Raw genomic sequence first — 12,490 nt, 5'->3', positions numbered from 1 at the left:
ACCACTGCCGATCTTGCCCCACGTGCCAAGCCAGCGGGAAGAGTGGTCGGAAGCTGAAGGCCCCTCTGCAACCCTTCCCTGTGGTCACCACCCCGTTCGAGAGGGTGGGGATAGACATTGTGGGGCCTCTGGACCCCCGCACGGCACAAGGACACAGGTTCATCTTGGTACTCGTGGACCATGCCACCCGCTACCCCGAGGCGGTGCCCCTACGGACAGTGACAGCTCCGGTGGTTGGCCGGGCCCTGATGGGGATCTTCTCCAGGGTAGGCTTCCCCCGAGAAGTCGTCAGCGACCGAGGTACGAATTTCATATCTAAATACATGAAGTCCCTCTGGCAACAATGCGGGGTCACCTACAGATTCACGACCCCCTATCACCCCCAAGGGAACGGACTAGTGGAGCGTTTTAACCGCACTCTCAAGGGGATGATTGGGGGATTGGAAGAGCCTCTCCGTCGCCAGTGGGACGTGCTGCTCCCGTGCCTCCTCTTCGCCTACCGAGAAGTCCCCCAGAAGTCCCTCGGCTTTAGCCCTTTCGAACTCTTGTACGGGCACCCTGTGCGAGGGCCCCTCAGCCTAGTCAAGGAAGGTTGGGAGATGGCCCCCTTAACGACCCCTCCCGACGTCTTCAAATACATCCTGGCCCTACGAAACCAGACCCGGCGCTTCAGGGAGCTGGCCAAGGCGAACCTCGAGGCCAGTCAGGAGGACATGAAGAGGTGGTATGATCACAATGCCTCCTCCGTTGAATTCGAGCCTGGGCAGCAAGTATGGGTGATGTCCCCCACCGAACCATGTGCCCTGCAAGACAAGTGGACGGGGCCCTTCAAAGTGGTCGAGCGTAAAAGCCCCGTCACTTACCTCATCGACATGGGGTCCACCCGGAACCCCCTGCGGGTCCTCCACACCAACCGGCTCAAACCACACTTTGTGCGCTCCGAACTAAGCCTCCTGATGGCGACAGACAGTGGTACAGAAGAAGACTCCGAGCCCCTCCCGGATCTCTTAAAGACTCAGGAGAAGGACGGCTCCGTGGATGGGGTCCGGCTCTCTGACGCCCTCACTTCGGAGCAACGCCAGGACTGCCGGGACCTCCTGCTGCAGTTCGCTGCCCTGTTCTCCCTCACCCCCGGGGTCACCCCTTGGTGTTTGCACGACGTAGACACCGGGGACAGTCCCCCTGTCCGGCACCGGGCCTACCGCGTACCAGATCGGGTACGGGCCTGCATACAGGAGGAAGTGGCCAAGATGCTCACGATCGGGGTCATCGAGCCCTCGGACAGTCCCTGGGCCAGTCCGGTTGTATTAGTTCCCAAGGCCGCTGCCCCCGGCACCGCCCCTGAACTGAGATTCTGCGTCGACTACCGGGGCTTGAACGCTGTCACCCGGACCGACGCTCATCCCATCCCCCGAGCAGACGAGCTGATCGACCGGCTGGGGGCCGCCCGCTACCTTAGTATCTTCGACCTAACGGCGGGCTATTGGCAGATCGGCCTCACACCCAGGGCTCAGGAACGGTCAGCCTTCTCCACCCCCGATGGCCACTATCAATTTAAGGTCATGCCCTTTGGCATGAAGAATGCCCCCGCCACATTCCAACGCCTTGTGAACCAGGTCTTGGCAGGGCTCGAAGAATTCAGCGCTGCCTACCTGGACGATATCGCTGTATACAGCCGCCACTGGTCCGACCACCTCCGTCACCTCCAAGAGGTCCTCCAAGCCCTCCAGCGGGCCGGCCTCACCATTAAGGCCGGCAAGTGCCAAATTGGCCAAGGGTCTGTGACCTACCTTGGGCACCAAGTGGGAAGCGGGCTGGTGGCCCCACTACAACTTAAGATTGCTGCCATCCAGTCCTGGCAGCCCCCCGTCACCCAGACCGAGGTCCGAGCCTTCTTGGGGCTCACCGGCTACTACCGGCGGTTCGTGAAGGAGTACGGCAGCATCGTGGGGCCCCTCACGGGACTCACATCCAAGAATCAACCGAAGCGGGTCCACTGGACTCCTGATTGTCAAGCGGCCTTCGAGGAGCTGAAGGCCGCCCTGTGCACCGCCCCGGTGCTCCAGGCCCCCGATTACAGTCGGGAATTTGTGGTGCAGACCGACGCCTCCGACCACGGCATCGGGGCCGTCCTCTCTCAGCTGAACCCCGAAGGTCATGACCAGCCGGTGGCCTTCATCAGTCGACGTCTCCTGGCCCGAGAACAGCGTTGGAGCACCATCGAGAGGGAGGCATTTGCAGTGGTGTGGGCCCTCAAAAAGCTCCGACCCTATCTCTTCGGTACCCACTTCCGGGTACAAACCGACCATCGACCCCTGCAATGGCTGATGCAGATGCGGGGGGAGAACCCAAAACTCTTGCGCTGGTCCATTTCCCTGCAGGGAATGGACTTCACTGTGGAGCACCGGCCAGGCCAAGACCACGCCAACGCGGATGGCCTGTCCCGCTTTTTCCGCCTCGACGAAGAGAGTCCCCAAGGAGATGGGTGACTCTCCCCGCCTTCAGCTGGGGGGGACGCATGTTGGACAGGCCACACAGAGGGCTTGCTCCCTCCCCGCACGACAGGGCCCGAGCTCCGGCCCACCAGGCATACCCCCGTGACAAGCCCCTGTACTCCGTCTCCCGACGGACCCTCTGCCCTCGGACCCCTACTCATCACGGGGTCCAGCCCCACCGGCTTCCCCGGCCGGGTCAAGCCGCCATCTTGGGCCCTGCACCACGCGGCCGCGTGGCCTCACCTCGACCCTAACCCCGGGCCTGGCCGGCCCCGACATCCCGGCACCACCATCCACCCAGGAGGTGAGCGGACCACTTGGCAGGTCAATGGGAGAACGAAGTGTCAAGAGCTCTTCCCCCGCCAGGTGCCGATCGCCTCCAGCTCCCCCAGGCGCTGGCTCCACCCCCTGCTGGGTGTCTGGACACCTTCATCCCGGACCCTCCGACCTCCAAGTGCGAGGGTCCGGACATCAAAGGGCACCAGCCCTATAACTGAGGCAGCTCCGGAGCAGGAAGGCAGTTGTATCCTGGAGTCGAGAGACACCGAGTGAACTCAACCCTGACGGTCTACTGGCGCTGCCGTAGCCCGCTCTTGTGAACCATCGTCCTGCCTGCTGGCGCTGCCGCGGCCTTCTGCAACCTTCTTCTTCCTGGGACCTGCTGGCGCCGCCGCGGCCCGTTGTAACGACCATCCTCACCGGGACCTGCTGGCGCTGCCGCGGACCGTCATCTTCCTGGGACCTGCTGGCGCTGCCGCGGCCCGTTGTAACGACCATCCTCACCGGGACCTGCTGGCGCTGCCGCGGACCGTACATCTTCCGGGGACCTGCTGGCGCTGCCGCGGCCCGTTGTATCGACCATCCTTACCGGGACCTGCTGGCGCTGCCGCGGACCGTACCACCTAACCACCAAGCTCGAGGATTGTGAGCTCATCATCATCTCATCCGAACTACCTGATTGGTAAATAGACTGACCCGCTACCCCCTTCCCTACCTTACGAGACTCTAATCGAGGGGACCCCTGCGTCCAGACCTCCTTGTACCATTCTACCGTATCATAACTAAGTACCTATAAAGAACACTGAACCTTATCCGTGTGTGATATCTGTCTGTGGGGGGGGGAAGTTACTTGTCTGTACGATCGCTGGAGACGGCTCTCCCCGGAGACCTCTCCCCCTGACCCCGGCCGGCCCTCCCGGTCCGTCTACCTTTTCTAACAGAGTCATATGTACCCACCCCTCATATCTCTGTCCACTGCTAGGAGTCATATGCACCCACCCCTCATATTGCAGGCCACGGCTAGGAGTCATATGCACCCACCCCTCATATGTCTGGACACTGCTAGGAGTCATATACACCCACACCTCATATTGCAGGCCACTGCTGGGAGTCATATGCACCCACCCCTCTTAGGTCTGGACACTGCTGGGAGTCATATGCACCCACCCCTCATATCTCTGTCCACTACTAGGAGTCATATGCACCCACCCCTCATATCTCTGTCCACTGCTAGGAGTCATATGCACCCACCCCTCATATTGCAGGCCACTGCTAGGAGTCATATGCACCCACCCCTCATATTGCAGGCCACTGCTAGGAGTCATATGCACCCACCCCTCATATTGCAGGCCACTGCTAGGAGTCATATGCACCCACCCCTCATATTTCTGGACACTGCTGGTAGTCATATGCACCCACCCCTCATATCTCTGTCCACTGCTGGGAGTCATATGCACCCACCGCTCATATCTCTGTCCACTGCTAGGAGTCATATGTACCCACCCCTCATATCTCTGTCCACTGCTAGGAGTCATATGCACCCACCCCTCATATTGCAGGCCACGGCTAGGAGTCATATGCACCCACCCCTCATATGTCTGGACACTGCTAGGGGTCATATACACCCACCCCTCATATTGCAGGCCACTGCTGGGAGTCATATGCACCCACCCCTCTTAGGTCTGGACACTGCTGGGAGTCATATGCACCCACCCCTCATATCTCTGTCCACTACTAGGAGTCATATGCACCCACCCCTCATATCTCTGTCCACTGCTAGGAGTCATATGCACCCACCCCTCATATTGCAGGCCACTGCTGGGAGTCATATGCACCCACCCCTCATATCTCTGTCCACTGCTAGGAGTCATATGTACCCACCCCTCATATCTCTGTCCACTGCTAGGAGTCATATGCACCCACCCCTCATATTGCAGGCCACGGCTAGGAGTCATATGCACCCACCCCTCATATGTCTGGACACTGCTAGGAGTCATATACACCCACACCGCATATTGCAGGCCACTGCTGGGAGTCATATGCACCCACCCCTCTTAGGTCTGGACACTGCTGGGAGTCATATGCACCCACCCCTCATATCTCTGTCCACTACTAGGAGTCATATGCACCCACCCCTCATATCTCTGTCCACTGCTAGGAGTCATATGCACCCACCCCTCATATTGCAGGCCACTGCTGGGAGTCATATGCACCCACCCCTCATATCTCTGTCCACTGCTAGGAGTCATATGCACCCACCCCTCATATGTCTGGACACTGCTAGGAGTCATATGCACCCACCCCTCATATTGCAGGCCACTGCTGGGAGTCCTATGCACCCACCCCTCATATTTCAGGCCACTGCTGGTAGTCATATGCACCCACCCCTCATATCTCTGTCCACTGCTAGGAGTCATATGCACCCACCCCTCATATTGCAGGCCACTGCTAGGAGTCATATGCACCCACCCCTCATATTGCAGGCCACTGCTAGGAGTCATATGCACCCACCCCTCATATTTCTGGACACTGCTGGTAGTGATATGCACCCACCCCTCATATCTCTGTCCACTGCTGGGAGTCATATGCACCCACCCCTCATATCTCTGTCCACTGCTAGGAGTCATATGTACCCACCCCTCATATCTCTGTCCACTGCTAGGAGTCATATGCACCCACCCCTCATATTGCAGGCCACGGCTAGGAGTCATATGCACCCACCCCTCATATGTCTGGACACTGCTAGGGGTCATATACACCCACCCCTCATATTGCAGGCCACTGCTGGGAGTCATATGCACCCACCCCTCTTAGGTCTGGACACTGCTGGGAGTCATATGCACCCACCCCTCATATCTCTGTCCACTACTAGGAGTCATATGCACCCACCCCTCATATCTCTGTCCACTGCTAGGAGTCATATGCACCCACCCCTCATATTGCAGGCCACTGCTGGGAGTCATATGCACCCACCCCTCATATCTCTGTCCACTGCTAGGAGTCATATGCACCCACCCCTCATATGTCTGGACACTGCTAGGAGTCATATGCACCCACCCCTCATATTGCAGGCCACTGCTGGGAGTCCTATGCACCCACCCCTCATATTGCAGGCCACTGCTGGTAGTCATATGCACCCACCGCTCATATCTCTGTCCACTGCTGGGAGTCATATGCACCCACCCCTCATATCTCTGTCCACTGCTAGGAGTCATATGTACCCACCCCTCATATATCTGTCCACTGCTAGGAGTCATATGCACCCACCCCTCATATTGCAGGCCACGGCTAGGAGTCATATGCACCCACCCCTCATATGTCTGGACACTGCTAGGAGTCATATACACCCACACCTCATATTGCAGGCCACTGCTGGGAGTCATATGCACCCACCCCTCTTAGGTCTGGACACTGCTGGGAGTCATATGCACCCACCCCTCATATCTCTGTCCACTACTAGGAGTCATATGCACCCACCCCTCATATCTCTGTCCACTGCTAGGAGTCATATGCACCCACCCCTCATATTGCAGGCCACTGCTAGGAGTCATATGCACCCACCCCTCATATTGCAGGCCACTGCTAGGAGTCATATGCACCCACCCCTCATATTGCAGGCCACTGCTAGGAGTCATATGCACCCACCCCTCATATTTCTGGACACTGCTGGTAGTCATATGCACCCACCCCTCATATCTCTGTCCACTGCTGGGAGTCATATGCACCCACCCCTCATATCTCTGTCCACTGCTAGGAGTCATATGTACCCACCCCTCATATCTCTGTCCACTGCTAGGAGTCATATGCACCCACCCCTCATATTGCAGGCCACGGCTAGGAGTCATATGCACCCACCCCTCATATGTCTGGACACTGCTAGGGGTCATATACACCCACCCCTCATATTGCAGGCCACTGCTGGGAGTCATATGCACCCACCCCTCTTAGGTCTGGACACTGCTGGGAGTCATATGCACCCACCCCTCATATCTCTGTCCACTACTAGGAGTCATATGCACCCACCCCTCATATCTCTGTCCACTGCTAGGAGTCATATGCACCCACCCCTCATATTGCAGGCCACTGCTGGGAGTCATATGCACCCACCCCTCATATCTCTGTCCACTGCTAGGAGTCATATGCACCCACCCCTCATATTGCAGGCCACTGCTAGGAGTCATATGCACCCACCCCTCATATGTCTGGACACTGCTAGGAGTCATATGCACCCACCCATCATATCTCTGTACACTGCTGGTAGTCATATGCACCCACCCCTCATAGGTCTGGACACTGCTAGGAGTAATATGCACCCACCCCTAATATTGCAGGCCACTGCTGGTAGTCATATGCACCCACCCCTCAAAGGTCTGGACACTGCTGGGAGTCATATGCACCCACCCCTCATATCCCTGTCCACTGCTAGGATTCATATGCACCCAGCCCTCATATTGCAGGCCACTGCGGGGAGTCATATGCACCCACCCCTCATATTGCAGGCCACTGCTAGGAGTCATATGCAACCACCCCTCATATCTCTGTCCACTACTAGGAGTCATATGCACCCACCCCTCATATGTCTGGACACTGCTAGGAGTCATATGCCCCCACCCCTCATATTGCAGGCCACTGCTGGGAGCCATATGCACCCACCCCTCATATTGCAGGCCACTGCTGGTAGTCATATGCACCCACCCCTCATATCTCTGTCCACTGCTGTGAGTCATATGCACCCACCCCTCATATCTCTGTCCAATGCTAGGAGTCATATGCACCCACCTCTCATATCTCTGTCCACTGCTAGGAGTCATATGCACCCACCCCTCATATTGCAGGCCACTCCTGGGAGTCATATGCACCCACCCCTCATATCTCTGTCCACTGCTAGGAGTCATATGCACCCACCCCTCATATGTCTGGACACTGCTAGGAGTCATATGCACCCAACCCTCATATTGCAGGCCACTGCTGGGAGTCATATGCACCCACCCCTCATATCTATGTCCACTGCTGGGAGTCATATGCACCCACCCCTCATATCTCTGTCCACTGCTAGGAGTCATATGCGCCCACCCCTCATATCTCTGTCCACTGCTAGGAGTCACATGCACCCACCTCTCATATTGCAGGCCACTGCTGGGAGTCATATGCACCCACCCCTCATATTGCAGGCCAATGCTGGTAGTCATATGCACCCACCCCTCATATTTCTGGACACTGCTGGGAGTCATATGCACCCACCCCTCATATTGCAGGCCACTGCTGGTAGTCATATGCACCCACCCCTCATTTCTCTGTCCACTGCTAGGAGTCATATGCACCCATCCCTCATATTGCAGGCCACTGCTAGGAGTCATATGCACCCACCCCTCATATTGCAGGCCACTGCTAGGAGTCATATGCACCCACCCCTCATATGTCTGGACACTGCTAGGAGTCATATGCACCCACCCATCATATTTCTGGACACTGCTGGTAGTCATATGCACCCACACCTCATAGGTCTGGACACTGCTAGGAGTCCTATGCACCCACCCCTAATATTGCAGGCCACTGCTGGTAGTCATATGCACCCAACCCTCATAGGTCTGGACACTGCTGGGAGTCATATGCACCCACCCCTCATATCCCTGTCCACTGCTAGGAGTCATATGCACCCAGCCCTCATATTGCAGGCCACTGCGGGGAGTCATGTGCACCCACCCCTCATATGGCAGGCCACTGCTAGGAGTCATATGCACCCACCCCTCATATCTCTGTCCACTACTAGGAGTCATATGCACCCACCCCTCATATGTCTGGACACAGCTAGGAGTCATATGCACCACCCCTCATATTGCAGGCCACTGCTGGGAGCCATATGCACCCACCCCTCATATTGCAGGCCACTGCTAGTAGTCAGATGCACCCACCCCTCATATCTCTGTCCACTGCGGGGAGTCATATGCACCCACCCCTCATATCTCTGTCCACTGCTAGGAGTCATATGCACCCACCGCTCATATCTCTGTCCACTGCTAGGAGTCATATGCACCCACCCCTCATATTGCAGGCCACTGCTAGGAGTCATATGCACCCACCCCTCATATGTCTGGACACTGCTAGGAGTCATATGCACCCACCCATCATATCTCTGGACAATGCTGGTAGTCATATGCACCCACCCCTCATAGGTCTGGACACTGCTAGGAGTAATATGCACCCACCCCTAATATTGCAGGCCACTGCTGGTAGTCATATGCACCCACCCCTCAAAGGTCTGGACACTGCTGGGAGTCATATGCACCCACCCCTCATATCCCTGTCCACTGCTAGGATTCATATGCACCCAGCCCTCATATTGCAGGCCACTGCGGGGAGTCATATGCACCCACCCCTCATATTGCAGGCCACTGCTAGGAGTCATATGCAACCACCCCTCATATCTCTGTCCACTACTAGGAGTCATATGCACCCACCCCTCATATGTCTGGACACTGCTAGGAGTCATATGCCCCCACCCCTCATATTGCAGGCCACTGCTGGGAGCCATATGCACCCACCCCTCATATTGCAGGCCACTGCTGGTAGTCATATGCACCCACCCCTCATATCTCTGTCCACTGCTCTGAGTCATATGCACCCACCCCTCATATCTCTGTCCACTGCTAGGAGTCATATGCACCCACCTCTCATATCTCTGTCCACTGCTAGGAGTCATATGCACCCACCCCTCATATTGCAGGCCACTGCTGGGAGTCATATGCACCCACCCCTCATATCTCTGTCCACTGCTAGGAGTCATATGCACCCACCCCTCATATGTCTGGACACTGCTAGGAGTCATATGCACCCAACCCTCATATTGCAGGCCACTGCTGGGAGTCATATGCACCCACCCCTCATATCTCTGTCCACTGCTGGGAGTCATATGCACCCACCCCTCATATCTCTGTCCACTGCTAGGAGTCATATGCGCCCACCCCTCATATCTCTGTCCACTGCTAGGAGTCATATGCACCCACCTCTCATATTGCAGGCCACTGCTGGTAGTCATATGCACCCAACCCTCATAGGTCTGGACACTGCTGTGAGTCATATGCACCCACCCCTCATATCCCTGTCCACTGCTAGGAGTCATATGCACCCAGCCCTCATATTGCAGGCCACTGCGGGGAGTCATGTGCACCCACCCCTCATATGGCAGGCCACTGCTAGGAGTCATATGCACCCATCCCTCATATCTCTGTCCACTACTAGAAGTCATATGCACCCACCCCTCATATGTCTGGACACTGCTAGGAGTCATATGCACCACCCCTCATATTGCAGGCCACTGCTGGGAGCCATATGCACCCACCCCTCATATTGCAGGCCACTGCTGGTAGTCATATGCACCCACCCCTCATATCTCTGTCCACTGCTGGGAGTCATATGCACCCACCCCTCAAATCTCTGTCCACTGCTAGGAGTCATATGCACCCACCTCTCATATCTCTGTCCACTGCTTGGAGTCATATGCACCCACCCCTCATATTGCAGGCCACTGCTGGGAGTCATATGCACCCACCCCTCATATCTCTGTCCACTGCTGGGAGTCATATGCACCCACCCCTCATATCTCTGTCCACTGCTAGGAGTCATATGCATCCACCCCTCATATCTCTGTCCACTGCTAGGAGTCATATGCACTCACCCCTCATATTGCAGGCCACTGCTGGGAGTCATATGCACCCACCCCTCATATTGCAGGCCAATGCTGGTAGTCATATGCACCCACCCCTCATATTTCTGGACACTGCTGGTAGTCATATACACCCACCCCTCATATCTCTGTCCACTGCTGGGAGTCATATGCACCCACCCCTCATATCTCTGTCCACTGCTAGGAGTCATATGCACCCACCCCTCATATTGCAGGCCACTGCTAGGAGTCATATGCACCCACCCCTCATATTTCTGGACACTGCTGGTAGTCATATGCACCCACCTCTCATATCTCTGTCCACTGCTGGGAGTCATATGCAACCACCCCTCATATCTCTGTCCACTGCTAGGAGTTATATGCACCCACCCCTCATATCTCTGTCCACTGCTAGGAGTCATATGCACCCACCCCTCATATTGCAGGCCACTGCTAGGAGTCATATGCACCCACCCCTCATATTGCAGGCCACTGCTAGGAGTCATATGCACCCACCCCTCATATTGCAGGCCAATGCTGGTAGTCATATGCACCCACCCCTCATATTGCAGGCCACTGCTGGTAGTCATATGCACCCACCCCTCATAGGTGTGGGCACTGCTGGGAGTCATATGCACCCACCCCTCATATTTCTGTCCACTGCTAGGAGTCATATGCACCCACCCCTCATATCTCTTTCCACTGCTAGGAGTCATATGCACCCACCCCTCATATTGCAGGCCACTGCTGGGAGTCATATGCACCCACCCCTCATATCTCTGTCCACTGCTAGGAGTCATATGCACCCACCCCTCATATGTCTGGAAACTGCTAGGAGTCATATGCACCCATTCCTCATATTGGAGGCTACTTCTGGGAGTCATATGCACCCACCCCTCACATCTCTGTCCACTGCTGGTAGTCATATGCACCCACCCCTCATATCTCTGTCCTGTGCTAGGAGTTATATGCACCCACCCCTCATATTGCAGGCCACTGCTGGGAGTCATATGCACCCACCCATCATATTGCAGGCCAATGCTGGTAGTCATATGCACCCACCCCTCATATTTCTGGACACTGCTTGGGAGTCATATGAACCCACCCCTCATATTGCAGGCCACTGCTGGTAGTCATATACACCCACCCCTCATATCTCTGTCCACTGCTGGGAGTCATATGCACCCATCCCTCATATTGCAGGCCACTGCTAGGAGTCATATGCACCCACCCCTCATATTTCTGGACACTGCTGGTAGTCATATGCACCCACCTCTCATATCTCTGTCCACTGCTGGGAGTCATATGCACCCACCCCTCATATCTCTGTCCACTGCTAGGAGTTATATGCACCCACCCCTCATATCTCTGTCCACTGCTAGGAGTCATATGCACCCACCCCTCATATTGCAGGCCACTGCTAGGAGTCATATGCACCCACCCCTCATATGTCTGGACACTGCTAGGAGTCATATGCACCCACCCCTCATATTGCAGGCCACTGCTGGTAGTCATATGCACCCACCCCTCATAGGTGTGGGCACTGCTGGGAGTCATATGCACCCACCCCTCATATTTCTGTCCACTGCTAGGAGTCATATGCACCCACCCCTCATATCTCTTTCCACTGCTAGGAGTCATATGCACCCACCCCTCATATTGCAGGCCACTGCTGGGAGTCATATGCACCCACCCCTCATATCTCTGTCCACTGCTAGGAGTCATATGCACCCACCCCTCATATGTCTGGAAACTGCTAGGAGTCATATGCACCCATTCCTCATATTGGAGGCCACTGCTGGGAGTCATATGCACCCACCCCTCATATTGCAGGCCACTGCTGGTAGTCATATGCACCCACCCCTCATATCTCTGTCCACTGCTAGGAGTCATATGCACCCACCCCTCATATTGCAGGCCACTGCTAGGAGTCATATGCACCCACCCCTCATATTGCAGGCCACTGCTAGGAGTCATATGCACCCACCCCTCATATGTCTGGACACTGCTAGGAGTCATATGCACCCACCCATCATATTTCTGGACACTGCTG

Source organism: Triturus cristatus, chromosome 10, assembly GCF_964204655.1.
Source record: "Triturus cristatus chromosome 10, aTriCri1.1, whole genome shotgun sequence".
Classification (NCBI taxonomy): Eukaryota; Metazoa; Chordata; class Amphibia; order Caudata; family Salamandridae; genus Triturus; species Triturus cristatus.
This window is presented reverse-complemented; position numbering follows the sequence as displayed.